The sequence below is a fragment of the Podarcis filfolensis genome (assembly GCF_964270895.1).
Source record: "Podarcis filfolensis genome assembly, chromosome: 1".
In the NCBI taxonomy this organism is placed as follows: Eukaryota; Metazoa; Chordata; class Lepidosauria; order Squamata; family Lacertidae; genus Podarcis; species Podarcis filfolensis.
Genome location: NC_139604.1, coordinates 70,910,380 through 70,927,120, shown reverse-complemented (window position 1 = coordinate 70,927,120; position 16,741 = coordinate 70,910,380). Strand labels below are relative to the sequence as shown.

At 41.7% G+C, this 16,741-nt stretch overlaps 1 long non-coding RNA gene across 2 annotated transcripts in view; it reads right to left on the bottom strand.

Annotated features, from left to right (window-relative positions):
- The window catches only part of LOC310756465, a 214,345-nt gene extending 209,269 nt beyond the window's left edge, over positions 1-5,076 (bottom strand). For both annotated transcript variants that reach the window (XR_014544894.1, XR_014544895.1), the window contains exon 1: positions 4,627-5,076. This is a non-coding gene — a long non-coding RNA (uncharacterized lncRNA). The remainder of the gene's footprint in view (positions 1-4,626) is intronic.
- Positions 5,077-16,741: the final 11,665 nt, after the last annotated feature.

Below are 16,741 nucleotides of genomic sequence, written 5' to 3'. Positions count from 1 at the left end.
TATGATCATCATACTTGTTAACAATTATCAAGATGCATGCTTGACCAAATAACATATTGATTCATAAGAAAATGTGTATTAAGAATCTAAAAATGTCTTTAACTGACACAAATATTTATTTAGCATTAAGCAACAGCTATATATAACATCCGGATTAGTTGATGTGGAAATTTTGTGATTTGAAGTGTTTTTGGAACCTCAACCATCATAGTGATTATGCAGTGCTAAGTCACAATGTCTTGCCTGAGAATGATAGCTGTTAATTGCTTTCATGAATATGGATCTGAAAACTTGCCTATAACAGAAAGGTGCCATGCACTTAAAAATGTAGATTAGCCATGGGAGCAAGGGTAAATAAGTCCACACTGGCATATTACTCTCTGAAGTATCAAATATGTTGTATTAAGGGCAGCACAATTAATTGGAAGTCAAATATTACTGGGAATTTGACATTTTGATGTGAATATTCATTGGTATCAGATTCAATATATGGTTATGAACTCCTCCCTGGCTGATTCCAATTTTGAGCCTATTTGACTCCAAGCCTATTGTTCACTTCCCCTTAGTAGTCAAGGGCTGAGGGGTGTCAAAGACCCATTATCATTTTTGCAGGAGGGTCCACGTCTTCATCATCCTACCAGCCACCCAATCAACATGAAATGGGAGCTTTCTAACACCAGGGCAGTCTTTACCATTTGAAGCAGGGGTTAAAAACATGCTCCCCTGGGGTTGTTGATGTTGTTTTTGACAAGCAGTTTGAAAATGGGGGCCATGAGGGAGGTGTCCCTGAACAAAAAAACGTACACCAAATTTCAGACAAACATGTCCAGGGACAATTGTGCTTGTTTATTTTACCTTCATTATAGAAAAAGTCACACTTTTCTTGTTCTCCCCTCCCCCTTTCCTGGAAGTGTTCTCTGTGAAGAAAAAGAGAGTGCTTTGGGGGTTCGCTGACACACCTTATTAATGGTGCAAACCAGCTCAGAGACATGAAAGCTTGTTCCAAATCAGCTGATTCACCTCATTCTGGGTCTTTACAGAAGATGGAGGGAAAAAAGGAAGCAAGGGAAATATGGGTAACAATTGATTTGAGTACCACAATAGAATCTGCTTCATTTCTTTTTTCCTTTTCTTGTTAAAGAAAATATCTGCTGTTGGGGAATTTGAAGTATTTTCCTTTCACTCCAGTTAGCTGTTGCCAGCGACTACTACACATTCACTACACAAACACTGGTTTTGTATTCTGACTGACAACAAAAGACGACAGGAGCAAATCCACCAGTGCTATCTGGACTTGCAAACCATGGATAAGCATAGAGAACATTGTCATTCAACTGACAGAACCCGGTGAATCGAGTCACTGCAATACATATGCTAAGGTTCATATATTCAGGATTTCAAGGCTATTCTTTGTCTCTTGGTGACGCTTTACACTGTGATTTCCTCAATATACGTTTATCATAGGATTTTGATGAGAAAAGACCTGTCTGTTTTTTACACACACCCACACCCACACACCATGCCAATTTCTTCTTTCTTCCAGCAGCGATGCTCAAGAGCTAAAGCATTGGAATGCCTTTTTTCATCATGAGTAAATGACATGTTACTTACAGTTACAGATAGGTAGCCGTGTTGGTCTGCCATAGTCAAAACAAAAAAATTTTTTTCCTGCCAGTAGCACCTTAAAGACCAACTAAGTTAGTTCTTGGTATGAGCTTTCATGTGCATGCACACTTCTTCAGATACACTGAAACAGAAGTTGCCAGATCCTTCTATATAGTGAGAAGGTGGGGAGGGGTATTACTCAGAAGGGTGGTCAACAGACCCTGGACACCTTCCACCAGAAATTCAATGATTTTCACCCCACAATCAACCTAACAATGAATCAATCTATGCAAGAAATACATTTTTTGGACACTACTATAAAAATACAGGATGGACGCATAGACACCACCTTATACCGTAAACCAACTGACCAACATATCTACATGCCTCTAGCTACCATCCCAAACATACCAAACAGTCCATTGTATATAGCCAGGCACTACGTTACAGCCGTATCTGTTCCAATTCTACAGACAGAGACTCTCACCTAAGAGATCTACAGCAAACCTTTTTAGAACTAAAATACCCAGCAGATGAAGTTAGACAACAGATCAACAGAGCCAGACAGATACCCAGAGAGAACTTGCTACAAGACAGACCCAAAAAAGAAAATAACAGAACACCTCTAGTCATCACATACAGCTCCCAAGTCAAAACAGTACAACGCATCATCAGAGATCTACAACCTCTCCTGGACAATGACAGTTCTCTTTCTCAAGCTCTGGGAGGAAGACCTTTCATTGCCTACAGACAGCCACCCAATCTTAAACAACTCCTAACCCACAATAATACTACAACCAGACGTAACGCGGACACTGGCACCAGAGCCTGCAATAAACCCAGATGCCAACTTTGCTGCCACATACACCCGGACAACACCATTACTGGCCCCAACAACATCACACATACCATCTCGGGACTATTTAATTGCTCATCGTCTAACATTGTATATGCCATCAAATGCCAACAGTGTCCCTCAGCTCTCTATATTGAACAAACAGGCCAAACCTTACGCCAAAGAATAAATGGACATAAATCGGACATCAAGAATCACAAGACAGAGAAACCAGTAGGAGAACACTTCAATCTCCCAGGACATTCTATACAAGATCTCAAAGTAGCTGTATTACTACAAAGGAATTTCAGAAATAGACTGGAAAGAGAAGCTGCTGAATTGCAACTCATTACCAAACTTAAAACCATGGAGAGACCTGGTCTGAACAAAGACATTGGATTCTTATCTCATTATACATGACAAAGCCATTTTTCACCTTCTCACCCCTTGCTTTTTCCTGTAAGACCTATTGCAGTCGTTAAGAGTCGTCAACAGGCTCATCTCAGCTATCTGCCAACCACCCATTCCCACCACCCTTCTGAGTAATACCCCTCCCCACCTTCTCACTATATAGAAGGATCTGGCAACTTCTGTTTCAGTGTATCTGAAGAAGTGTGCATGCACACGAAAGCTCATACCAAGAACTAACTTAGTTGGTCTTTAAGGTGCTACTGGCAGGAAAAAAAATTTTATGTTACTTACAGATACTTATACTGAAGTCCTGGTGATTTTTAAAAAGAAAAGCAGCCTGGGATTCGGAAACACAGGAGTAGGGTGGGGGTGGGGGTGATTAACTCTTTTCTCATCAGTCATTTTTCTGTTAAAAATCACTCCTCTGGCTGGTCCCCCCGCAATCCAACAAGAGTCAGATTCCCAGTATATGTTAACAGGTGATTGATTTATATAAGCTCACTACTCTAGGTTCCAATTTTTTAAAATAATGTCTATGAGAACAGTGGCTTATACGATGACTTCATCACATATCAGAAAGGTTATGATGACAAACAGAATTCTCTCTACCATAATACCCCTCAGAGAGCTACAATGAGTCAGGAGAGATTACGTGCTCCCAGAAGTATATAAAGGTTCACAGGCGAAATTCAACTAAACAACTGTGTGAGAAGAATGGTGTCCACTTATGCAATGGGACTTTCCCACCCTACAACAGATTTAGGGTGGAGGAGAGAGGGAGAGCATTCTGTTGCACAAGGAAAAATCCTTGTGCTGATGGAACATTAGCCATAGTGCTACACTGAAGTCTTCCCACAGAGTAGAATGAGATGCTCATATCTAGTGCTAAAACAAAGTACAGTACCTAATATGCTCCATTCTGCTGTCACAAATGTTGCTATGGGGGGGGGCAGGGACGGAGAAAGGGGGTGTGGCAGGGGCAGGCCGCCCCAGGTGTCACAACTGAAGGGCGGTGACAAAATGCTGGGTGGCACTCACTGTGAGGCAGCACGCCCAAGCCACGCATCTCTCCTGCAAGTGACGCAGTAGATTGGGTGCCCACAGACCCCACAATGCCCCAAACGGTCTGCCTGCTTGCCTCCCCCTCAGCTGAAAGGCGGCTGAGGGGGAGGAGGCAGGCAGACTCCTCGGAGGCCCCACGGCCCTGCCCCTGGTGCAGGGCACGCGTGCCACCCCAGGCGTCCGACTGGCTTGCTCTTGGGGGGGGGCTCTAATCCAGCACCAGGAGTATGGATGTGGGGTCTCTTGCACCATGTTTTTGCCACCAAGTAAGGCCTACCAGCTTGGCTGGCGCCAAGTGTTCCCTTCTCTTCTCAGTAGGCAATTAGCAGTGAGGATCTCTTCTCTGCAGAGAGAGTATTGCCATTCATCACTTTCCACAAGAAGAGGTCTCAAAGAGAATAAAAAATCCATAAAATTCAAAACACCTTGGTAATCAATTAAAAGCCAAATCCATAGAAAAATATACAATAGAACCCTCCCCCCCAAAAAGTGTTCATCCAACAATAACAATAGAAAGGATGGCTCCACCCCATTCTGACTGACAACAAAAGATGACAGGAGCAAATCCACCAGTGCTATTTGGACTTGCAAACCATGGCTAAGCATAGAGAACATTGTCATTCAGCTGCCATTTTCTACAGACCCCATCGAATCGGGTTACTGCTAAGTGATGAATGCCGCAAACTAAGCTAGACATCATAACAAAGTCTTACCCATGTTAATGACCCAAGGAAAAAGGTCTTAGCCTGACACCTGCAAACTGACAATTATGGTATGTTTCCTTCAGAAGAAAACTGCACAAACTCAGGTGTAGATGTACCTGTCTGTAGCACATATCTATATTGGGTTCAATGGCTTTTGAAGTGTCTGAAGCCTCAGAATAGAGCCTTCCGGTCTATCAGTTTTGTTCTGCAGTCCATCATATTGACCAAATTGTAGCTTCAGAAGCTAGTGATCATCTGTGCTCTATATAGCATGCAGAGAGCTTAGAAGAACTTGGGGGGGATCCAATTAGAGAGTGCTAATTGCTCTCCTCTTATGCACCTGCACAAAAGTATAGGCATAAGAGCTGCCACAAAAGTTGCTGTAAGAGCAACAAATTGGTTTTTAATGCAGTATTTTCAGAAGATGAATACAGTCTGGTATTTCCTGGTCCAGCCTCTCATCTCTCCTACCTGGTATGATGCTGTCATCCTTTAGTGCTGATGATGGTGTGAGCGTGTCATAAAGGGGTGTCTGTTGCACACTCCTTTCATATTCAGTATCAAAGACAGTTTGGTCATGACAAAACAGGTTCCCCATTCTGCCTTGGCAGAGGAAGCAGGGGGAAAGATGTGTGAAGATAGAATTTGTCATCACAACTACTTAATCTGTATATTTTTCGGAAAGGCAAAATATTTGTCATAACCCAAGCTTAAGCCCCAACCTTGTCTAGAGCACTCTGGAAGTCTAGACAGTCCCATTTTGGGATGCAGCAGGTCCAATCTCTACTTCACTATCCCCATCTCACCAGAATCAACTCTGCAATACATTGTCACCAGCTAAGACAAGGCCAGTTGCTCAGGTGCTTCTTTGTGTTGTCTCCTGTTCTTCCTTAAATTCAGAATTGTTCTGCATAGATTTACTGCAGGGTTTTTGTTTTTAAGGCAGTTCAGCTTTAGAAGCTTCTTCTTCTTCTACATTTATCTACAGTCATATAAATATCTCTCTCTCACACACACAACATAGTGTGAAATGCTTTAGGGCAGTGGCTTGAATCCTATGAACACTTCCCTGGGAACACATTGGGACTTGCTTCTTATATATGTGTATTGTTTCACTGTTATCACAGAATAATAAATGTTATGTGCAACTCCTCTAATTGTCAACTTTGAATTAAATTGTGGGGGCATCACCCTCTTTTGTGACTTCTATAGATAGAACGAATCTATGTTTAATATTCAGGGAGAAGGGCATGATAATATTGCAAGCAAGCAGCCAACAAATGAGAAAACTGAACTTTAAACATTTCCTTTGCCTTTTCATAGGTAGGCAAGACAAATTCACTATTTGCCCTATAGCCTTTAAAAGATCTAAATTGTTGAATATGGGAACACTATATACCGAGATGGGCTAACTCTATATCCCAAGATGCACAGAGTATTACACACGGTTTGATTTGATATTCCAAAATTGCTCCCAGGCCCAGAGCCTGCAATAGCATCGTTAACCTTAGCTCCAGAATTAGAGTTTCTACTTCAGTTCTAAAGTTCCATTAGCCCAGAGGCTATTTTCATCTTTCTGCCATGTACCCATGCGATTAGTGCTGAAACGGGGCATGTAAAAGTTGACACAGAGTCTGCATTTATTTCTGCATGCCTTTTTTTTCACTAGAAATCCTCAACTGACCTGAGACAAGGTTCATGCAAACAAATGAGAGATGATCACAAAGTAAGGCTCTTCACATACATTAAGAGCACAATCCTACACATGTTTACTTAGGAGGAAGTCACACTGAGGTCAATGGGATACGTCTAGGTAAGTGCCCTTACCTGGATGAAAAGAGGGTATCTTGATTGGTAAAACAGCCCTTCTACCAACATGCTCACAGGATGATTTGACCACAGTCTCATTCTCTCTCCATGCACAAGCTATTAACTTGTTAAAATCTTAGATTGCTTTGCTTTGTTTTTTTACTTCTTTCTGCTTGTTTCATCTTTCTTTGAGATTTGCTATTTGATTTTCCATGCTAGTCTCTTCCTCTAATCCTCCTTCTCTGCTGCTCTGTCTCTATTCTTATATCTCTACATCTATGTTTCATTGCTGGTGAAACATAGCATATTTAGGGGGGGAGCGTATAATATAATCACACAAAAGTAATATAAGCACACAAAAGGTTTATTGGCAAGCTGAAAGGATGAGACTCATTCCAGGAAAACATTCCAGGAAACATTACTCTAAAGGCATGTCCCTATCTCTAAATCTCTGTTGTCTTTGGAATGATTAGAGATGTCTAAAGCAGAGCCTGTATTAATTCAATGGCAAGATCAGGTCATCATATTCTAGTTTAGTTTTAATGTCCCCAGTTTCTAAAGATGGCTATCATGAATACACATTCACCTTTCCTAGTGCAAATTCAGGCTTTCTTTTTCTGTAAGCTCTTCAGACCCTCATCATTGGAAGAAGAAAAAAGAGCAAGTTCCTACTTTTCACTTGATAGTGAAGAAAATTATGTTGTTGTGTTTTTTTTAAAAAAAACCCAAACACACACACACAGAGCAATAACTTTCCATTAATAATTTCACTTTTTGCCTTAAAAACCCCCACTCCATTTTAATTCTGACTTCTTTTTTACATTGTGCCGTTATTTTGGGTGTGATTTGCAGAGTTAACATTGTCTTGTCTTGTTATTTTGTAGAGAATATCACAAGGAGCTGAAGCTGACTTACTGGCATAACCTCACTGGCTTCAGTGAATACACACCAGAGATAGATCTACCCCACTGTGTTTCAAAAAGAAATTGTAAGGCAATAATGTATTTTACACACACTCCTCTGAGCCCAATTGCTCTATGTGGAAATATAGAAATAGACTGCAAAAGGAGGATTTGTTTCAATTTAATTATTCCTGGTAACTCACTGAGAGGAAGCACAACATCTGGCTTTTCTATCTACATTTTCAGAAGATTGATTAGTGCCAATGAAAGGCAGGCAGATGTATTAATTAAGAACTATAAATGGAAAGTGCATGTCTTAGACCCAGTTCAACAAGCCAATATGGACATGGTAAGCAACTGAGAGGGACATAGGACAGAACGTGTTTTAGTGCAGTGGGCCATGTTAAGACAGTTAGTATGAGTCACCTCAGATGTAATCTTGTCCATTCTTCAGCCATAGTTAAGGAGTTAACTAGGCCATAGTTAAGGAATTCCACTTCATGGGCAAATTTCCCCTTGCCGTCAAGCATTGGTATGTGTGAGCATGGAGGGTAACAGGTGATATATTTATTGCCTCAGTGGGAAGTTATTCTCTGGTAGTGCACAGATGCCATCAGCTTCAGTGCCCCCTTTGCAATTCTTGATGCAGTTTCTAATGCAGCCTGCAGAGGTTATCTCCACAGCATGAAATCACAGATGGACAGATCAACCATCTGGTAGCCAAAATGGTGCAATCCAACTCTTGTTGGCTTCCAACGTCCATCATCATGGTCAGGGATCATGGAAGCTTTAGTCAAACAACATATGGGCACCAGATTGGCTATTCTGACCTAAGATTTCAAAAGCAATGATATTGTTATTATCATTTTAAAGAACACCCAGTAAGCACATGGCAAAGAGACCAGTGGTTCCATTTGCTCCATGGTGGGCTGATTCTGGGCCAGTTATATAACATGCAATTGTACAATTTCAAAGGGTCAGTTTTTTGTCTTAAAAGTTGCTTGCTGTCATACACCAGTTCGCACCATTGGAAAACTATAATCATAAATGTGGAATAATGCTTCATGGAGTTTTCAGGAGGCAATTGTTATTTCCCCCCTCTCAGCTGAGAAATGCCATGACAATAACCCTGTAATGCTTTAGAATAGCAATCTGATAAGCAGATTAGTTTTCAGAAATGTATTCAGGCAGTAGTTAAGTTCTTTTTTATTTATTTCAGCTGTCTCCACTGGAGATTTATTTTTAAATAAATGAACACACATCATGTACTAATAGTTCTGGCTTTGCAGAGTACATCAACCATTATGGGAAGGATCATAAGTAATGCTTTCCCATAAGATCTAAGCGATAGAGTTGGCTGGAGTAATCATCTGTTATTGTAAACATTTCCTCTCCAACATGTGCACGTACCAAATCACAAAGCCTTTAATACAAGAAAGCAATGGAATTAAATATGCTTGCTTAATGCTTCTGGTGCCTTTTATCTTTTGAGATGCGGTGGTAGTTAAAGCCATTCGTGCTAGATTCAAAAAGAATGGAGAGTCAATTACATAAAATTCTATGGTTTGCTACAATCCTTTGCCCAATTACAGATTCTGAAACCCTTTTATTTTATTGGAACTGGAGGCGCATAATTATTTTTTTTCAAGTTGCTTTTTGACAAAGGTATTCAAAGATAAGTGCAGGAGCAGAAATAAACTGCATGCCAATAAAAATTGAACAGTAAAAAGAAAATATTTATCAATTGCCAAAAAAAAGCAGCAAGTGGTCAGTAAAACAACAGGCAAAAATGAAGAGCTACTAAAGCAGTAGAAACATCAGAGCAATATTCTAGAAGTCTTGGATAAAGTTTTAACCTGCCCACTACATATAATTAATGAAGAATCTTCCATAGTTCTCTGCCCTTGACCAATGAAGTGCTGGCACATAGCACTGTGTGGTCCATAGGGAGGCAACTTCCATCCTTCACTACTTAGTCTCCTGTCCACTATTGCCTTCTAAGCTTTCAGGTCTGAAGCTGAGATAGGCATTCCTTTGGGATGAAAGCACTCCATCTGCTTACTCCTAGCAAAGAAGAATGGAGTTAAGTATCTCCAGCACATTAGTAACCAAGAGAGCAATCCAAACCTCCTTTGCACCAGCAGCTCAGTGAGCACATGGGGATCTAGCCCACATGACCCAACCTCCTCATATAACATCTAAACAGGGCTATGGATTGTACCATTTGAGACTAACAGACCCTCCAAGTATCCCTATTTTCCGGGGACAGTCCTGGATTTACAGAAGCCATCCTGGTTTCTGATTTGATCCCTGAATGTCCCACTGTTCCTCAGCAGGACACCCCTATTTTCATTGGAGAAATGTTGGAGAGGATTGTCTAAAGATATGTGCAGTTAACATTTGAATGTTCCCCCATAACAAAACAAAAACAAAAAAACCCACCCCAACATTTGACTGAGCATGCTGGTTCTTAAGAACACCCCCTGACCTTCCTTAAACTGAAAGGCAAATGGTCATTGTGCTGGGATCAATAGAGTTGTGTATATTATCACTCAGCCCACCCCTGAAAGTATTCTTCTGTTCAAATCCTTCTGTAATTAGCAGCAGTACTCGGAGCTAAAAGGCAGATCGTCCCCTCAATTAAATTTATGAAAATCTAATTCCTGTTGGTATCTATATTGAACTGCAGCAGTACCATTTCCCTTTCAGGCAAGGGAAGCCATTTCAGAGGAGGGGACAAAAATGAAATAAGAGCACAACTTGATTATTGTTCAAATGAGCACAGATATCATTTAATAGTACAGGAAACAAAAACATTGGTGTTCTTGATTGAAGTCCCAGACTTTCAGGCTGAGACAGTGCGTTGTTATCACCAAGCTAAATGGGCTTTTTCCCTTAAGGCCGTTTGGCCCTTGTTGCTGTGCTGTCAAAGTACAGGAGCTCATCTGGTCCAGAATTCATTCTTAGCTAGGCTGGCTATTGCATGACATTGCCCTTTATGTCAAAAGAACTCCAGCATGCAAGTGCCAACCTTTGAAATGGAGGCAAACTGGGCAGTATGGCTGTTGGAAAAGGTCTGCAAACACTGTCAGATCTACTTGGCTGCCTCAGGGCACACGGACATGAAGAGAGCTGTTTGGAATTGGAACAACCCGCTGCTGACTATTCATTATCCATGCTTTAGGGCAGATATAAACAGCACACTAACACAGTCCTCTGGTCCCGGTCCCAACCCCATATGTGCTGAGTATCTTTAAAGTTGGTGTAAAGCAGGCATGGGCAAACTCGGCCCTCCAGATGTTTTGGACTACAATTCCCATCACCCCTGACCACCGGTCCTGCTAGCTAGGGATCATGGGAGCTGTAGGCCAAAAACATCTGGCGGGCCGAGTTTGCCCATGCCTGGTATAAAGTTTGTGTGATTATTTCAGATTTAACAAGAGATGGGCAAAGCGTGTTCTCCTTCATGGAGAGCACGTGTTGCGGTGGGGGCTGACAGGACACTCCCAAGTTGTGGGGCGGGCTAATTGATCGTTGGCCACTGATGTGATTGGGCTTCCCTTGTTGATGGGAAGAAGTTAATGTTGCCATTTGTTGATTGACAGCCAGAAATGCTAAAACTCCCTGCACGAGGTGTAAAGCTTCCTCTTTCGTCCCGTGCATCAGATTGCCCGTCCCCCCTCCCTATATTTAGGGTCGTTCGCTTTGACCTTGCTATGCCTGTCATGGGGTTGTCCGCTCTTGGGGCAGGGGCCTGGTAGGAATTTGTCCATCTGGCTGATTGGCTGGTGCCATTTAGTTTTTGCCTACTGTGTAGCAAATCGTCACAACTTGTAAGGTTGTGGTTAGGCATTGGTTTATGGTTTGGTTGGTTGAGGGGCATGGATTGGCTGTGCCTGCCCCTCTAATGCTGCTGCAAGGGATTCTGTTAAAGGAATACAGGGGCTCACTATTGCTTTTGTCCACCCTGTCAAGGGGCTCGGGCCATGTAAGAGCCCCTGGTTGCATTTGGGGAGGGCTGAGGGCAGGTTCCCTGCTCCGTTGCTACACCCAAGTGTATTTCCCTTTTCTGACTTTCACAGGTGTGTGGAATGTCAGTCTGTCCCCCATGGGGGCGCAGATAGTTGCAACCAATGCCTAAGCAACCACTCACGTTTTTGTATTTTAATAAAGTTGTGGCCAAAAATTATGCCAAAAACCTTAAATAAAATTTCTGTGTGATGTGTGAGTTTTTGGGGTGGCCCTGGGGACCTCAACACGCAAAACCCAAGTAATCTCACTTCAGAATAGACTGGGACTCCAAGCATTTTTGGAGAATTCTAATAAAGTTCAGCTTTTTATTAAGAAGGAGGAGGAGGAGGGAGTACTTGGTGCTGCCCAGGAATTCAAGGGAAAAAGATGTGATTTTAAAAAATTGAATAGTGTGATTTGAGAGGTTTAGGGCTGTGTGCCTGCACACCCACACATATGCACATTGACGCAGGAACACCTGAACCCTTTGTGTCTGTAAAGGGGGAGAATTAATGTTTAATTGGGGTTAATTTGGCCTGCCTTCTTGATGTACAGCATCTGAACACAAAGTCCTGCTCCTCCACTCTTGGGAACCCTCGTACTGAGTTGGGTAATAGTATCCTCAGTGCCATCCAAACTGACTCAGGTTGGAATCATCCCACCAAACTGGGCAGCGATACCTTCAGAGCCTCCTGATTGGGGCAGTTTCATCCCAAAAAGTGGGGAAACACACCACAGTCACATTTTAGTCTGCCATCTTGTTTCAAAATGGTGCATGGAATCTAAATGTAGATGACAACCGCCATCTCCCCCTCAGGAACCCTCCTGCCGAAATGGGTGACAATATCTTCTGTGGCATCAATAGACATTAGTCAAGTAGTAGATCAGAATGGAGCCTTGATTCCAGAGACTATATAACTCCAATGGGGGAAAACAACAAGTAATAACTACCACCATCAACAAGAGAGAGCTATTGTCATGCCTTTGAGTTTCCCAAGGGCACATTACTGACCACTTCTGGTGCTGTACAGACCATTCATCTGATCCAGCATATTATGAATAATAGCAAATGGGAAACAATATTGCAGGGCAGGAATGAGGAACCTGTGGCATTCTAGGTGTTGTTGGACTCCAATTCCCATCATTATAAAGTTCGGGGTGCTGGCTAGGACTGATGGAAGTTGGAGTCCAACAGTGTTGGGCTACTTTGGGAAGAACCATGGCTCAGTGGTAGAGCCTCTACTTTGTATACAGAAGATCAGTCACTAGCATCTTCACATAGGGCTAGGAAACAACCCTGCCCGAACCCCTAGAATGTCACTGCCAGTCAGCATGGAGACAATACTAAGCTAGATGGATGAACGGTCTGACTTGGTGAAAGGTAGTTTTATAACATCTCTGCTGTAGATGTTTGCTAGATGTTACAACAAATATGGAGCTATCACCAGAGTCCATGTCTCTTTCTGACTTGTCCTTATTATGATCTAGGTAAGCACTATGCATGATGTGATGTGTCTGTATTGTGCATTACCTGTTGGCCACATAGATGGGACAATGTGCAACTTAATGGTGTCAAGTCATGTTTTCTGTTTTACAAGGATACCGTAGTGGCAGCTGAACTGTATGTTCTTTAATGCTCTTGTTTGAACATTAAATACACAAAATTGCTTGCTCACTACTCATCTTGACAAAGCACCAGTTGTTCTATCATCCATTTTCCCATTTTGGATATGAGGAACTGGGGACTAAAAGCTGGCAGTCTTTGCAATTGGGGGGATTTGAGCTAAGGTTAATGTTCAGCACCCTGCCCACTATGTCACATTAACTCTCATACATAGCATAGCACAGGGACTCAGTCTTTTTTATTTATTTTTGTAAAAATCTGGATTGAGCTTTATCAAGCATTTATGGAGGTCAAGTTGACCCTGATCAAATATTAATGAAGATGCAAATATTCAAAATAATAGATTTTGGCTTTAAATGAAAAGCTGTGAAATCAGACCTTATCTAGAATAGTGAAATGTGATTCTGGCATTTGTAAGCACCAACTGTAAGCATCATCAAGGGGGAAAGGACTGTGTTCATTTTCATCAGCAAGATTAAATTGCAGTTGTGGAGCTTTCATAAATGAAGCACAGAGGCATTAGAATGTTGGGCTTAATTACGTCTTCTGAGCACTATCCAAATACTAATATTTACCTTTGAGTCTACAACTAAATTGCATGTTTTCCAAACCCACAGAAGGCACTTTCTGAAGTCAATATGCAGATTGCTTTGGGGGATGCATCTAATAATTATGCCACTGATTGGAAGTTTCTTCAATAATTTACACAGGAAGCAATGCTGGTAAATTACATTTTTAAAACCAGCAAATCTGTTTGTTGACTGGGTTAATGATCAGGCTCTGAGAATACTCTCCATTTATTTTCTTCTTTAAATATCTATTTATTTTGAGTAGGAGGTCTTTAACTATGGAAGAGGTCACTGTTTTAAAGATAAATCCGTCTTAGATTCTAGGCAAAAGAAAAGAAAAATATTATACAGTACAGGAAAGCCAAATTCTTTTTCTGATCCTCAGAAAGATACCTTCTTCAATAAGCAAACATTCCAGTTCAAATTAATTAATTAATATGCCTATATATCCCTATTTGGGTGCCATCTTACATTACCGTATTTTTCGCCCCATAGGACCCACCAGCCCATAAGGCGCACCTAGTTTTTTGGGGGGGAAATAAAGGGGGGAAATTTATTTTCCGAGCTTCCCCCGACCCCAGCCCCCAGAACAGGCAGTTCTCTGCAAGCCGTGGGAGCCCAGCGCCGGGCTCCCACAGCTTGCGGAGAGCTGCGTGAAGCCTGGAGAGCTAGAGGGGTCGGTGCGCACTGACCTCTCTCGCTCTCCAGGCTTCAGTGAAAGCCTGCATTCGCCCCATAGGACGCACACACATTTCCCTTTCATTTTTGGAGGGGAAAAAGTGTGTCCTATAGGGCGAAAAATACGGTACTCAGTTTCTGATGCTACTTGAGAATTCAGAGTGTGTGGGCAATCTACCCCAGAAGATATTTGTATTTCGAGAAATTTAGGGATCTAATTTGGTTGCCTTCTTCCTACCCCCTGCTCCTTCCTTTTCCCCTTCTCTAAGCTCTTTGATGGCTGAAGAACAGCCTTTAAAAAGAAATGATGTTTAGAAGACATCTGAAGGCAGCCCTGTTTAGGGAAGTTTTTGATGACTGGTGTTTTCATGTATTTTTAATTTTTGCTGGAAGCCACCCAGAGTGGCTGAGGAAACCCAGCCAGATGGGCAGGGTATAAAATAATAATAATAATAAATTACTACTACTACTACTACTACTACTACTACTACTAGTATATTGGAAGGAAGTGAGAGTGCTGGGTACCTTCACCTTTTTTGATGTTAGACATTGTTTGAAGAAAGTAAGGTATTGGGAGAGGGGGCTAACAGTTTAGCTATCTATAAATCAGATGGTGCAGGGGCCTAGTTCTGAGAAGATCATGCATGGACTGATGGCTGCAGGGCTGTGCAACCTGAGGGTACCTGATGGATCACCTTGCCACTTCTTGAGGGCTTCCAGGTGGCAGATCGAAGTGTTTGCTTGGTAATGTATATATTGCTTGCTGTTTAGAATAAAATATTTAATCTTCTCACTCACTTGTGTTTGTATTGCCTCTGAATCTCATTTTAAAAGAACCACCTTGCATTTGGCAAGGCACAGAGTTTTCTCTTATTCCGGATCATCGTCCCAGTCTCAGCGAACATAACGAATGTCTATTAATTGCAAATCTCACAATTCTGTGGATAGTAATGGATGTACCTTGCCTCACACATAACAGCAATCAAGTGTACTGATTGTTGATCAAGTGAGACAAGTCCTTCTTATTCTGAAATATCTGACACCCTTCAGAAAATATAGGGCTTGAGAACTTTTACAGAGAGTAAAAGTAGAATTGCATGGTTTTTTCCATTGAAAAAATTGCCATTAGTGCTGAAATTGTGACATACTTATTTTCTCCCCCCCCCCATGTTCCGTCACCCACTATTTTTAGAATCATGCATTTAGATGTCGGTACCACTGACAATTTTTTCACCTTTGCTTCTCAGTCTGTTCAGAGGAAAGGCAGACAGAATAAGGCCATGAACTGATGCTATCTTAGGATAAAGTAAGGCTCTGTTAATTCTGTTAGCACAATGAATTGCTAATGATAAATCAGGTGGTCTAGTCCTTGAACACCAAGCGCTTGCAGCACATGGAATAAAAGAAGCTGCATGGCTGGGGTGTTTCTTACATTAACATGCTGAATTATGGTAGGTCTTTAAAAAAAAAGCAAATCTGAAAGAATTGTGGTCCTTGTTGTGGGCAGACTTTGAATATGATCCTTTGTGTGTCTGTCGAATTTCTGTTATGAATAGAGCGAGCAGAACTACTGTGTGCTGGGAAGGTTGTAAGGCTAAGATTGATTGGTGTGCATGTATGTGCGTGTAATTTATTATTTAATGAAAAGAAATAGATTAAGTAGCAATTGATCTGTCTCTTACAAAAGGAGAGCATACATTCTAACTGAGTAAGTAATAGATCAATTAGTTAAAGGAAGAATAGTTAATCCACTAAAAAGACGTTTAAAAGTTTGACTGCGTTCTCTTTTCTAAAGTGGGAATTCTCATCAATACAGTATTGTACAAAGCCCTTAATGAAATGAAGAGACAATACAGTAACTGTTTGAAAACCATCGTCTTCTTACAAACCCATCTTTATCCAACTGAGCATAGTCTACAGTGAATAGTAAAAGAAACAACTGGAAACAAGGATAGGAACTGCAATCCCAGGTTGATATTCCCAAAGACGACAATTTGATTTGAAAGTGGGGGATGGCAGACTATAGCAAGGTAGAGACCAGTCAGAAAGCAGGAAGCATTCGTCACTGTTAATCTGGGCCCAGAAAACAGGTATCTTCAACCCAAGTGCAACAATAGATGTGCAAGAACTTCCCCCAGATGTGGTCCTTCAAAACCTGCAAAATCTTGGCATATCAATAAATCAAAGGATCTGCCAGCTCCACAGCCAAAAGGAACTGCCAATTCATGCTCTCGTCCCAAAACATTCCAGCTGCTGCCAGCAGGAACCAATTCTATGTGTTGCTGCAGCTCACAGTTACCTCAGGCTGTCAGTGAAACGGAGTCAAAGGAAAAGTTCCTCAGAGGCCGGATAGAAAGTGATGCAAAGGAGTCAAATGGGCATGCAATTTTGAGTCAGAAAAGTGTGGAAATGTAGGAGGGATGTCACTTAATGAAGTTTGAAATTCATTACACTGCTCCATTACTTCACAAATGCCCTGCAGTTCCTATGTTGTAACAAACCAGCGCTTGTGTCCACGCACATGGAACTGC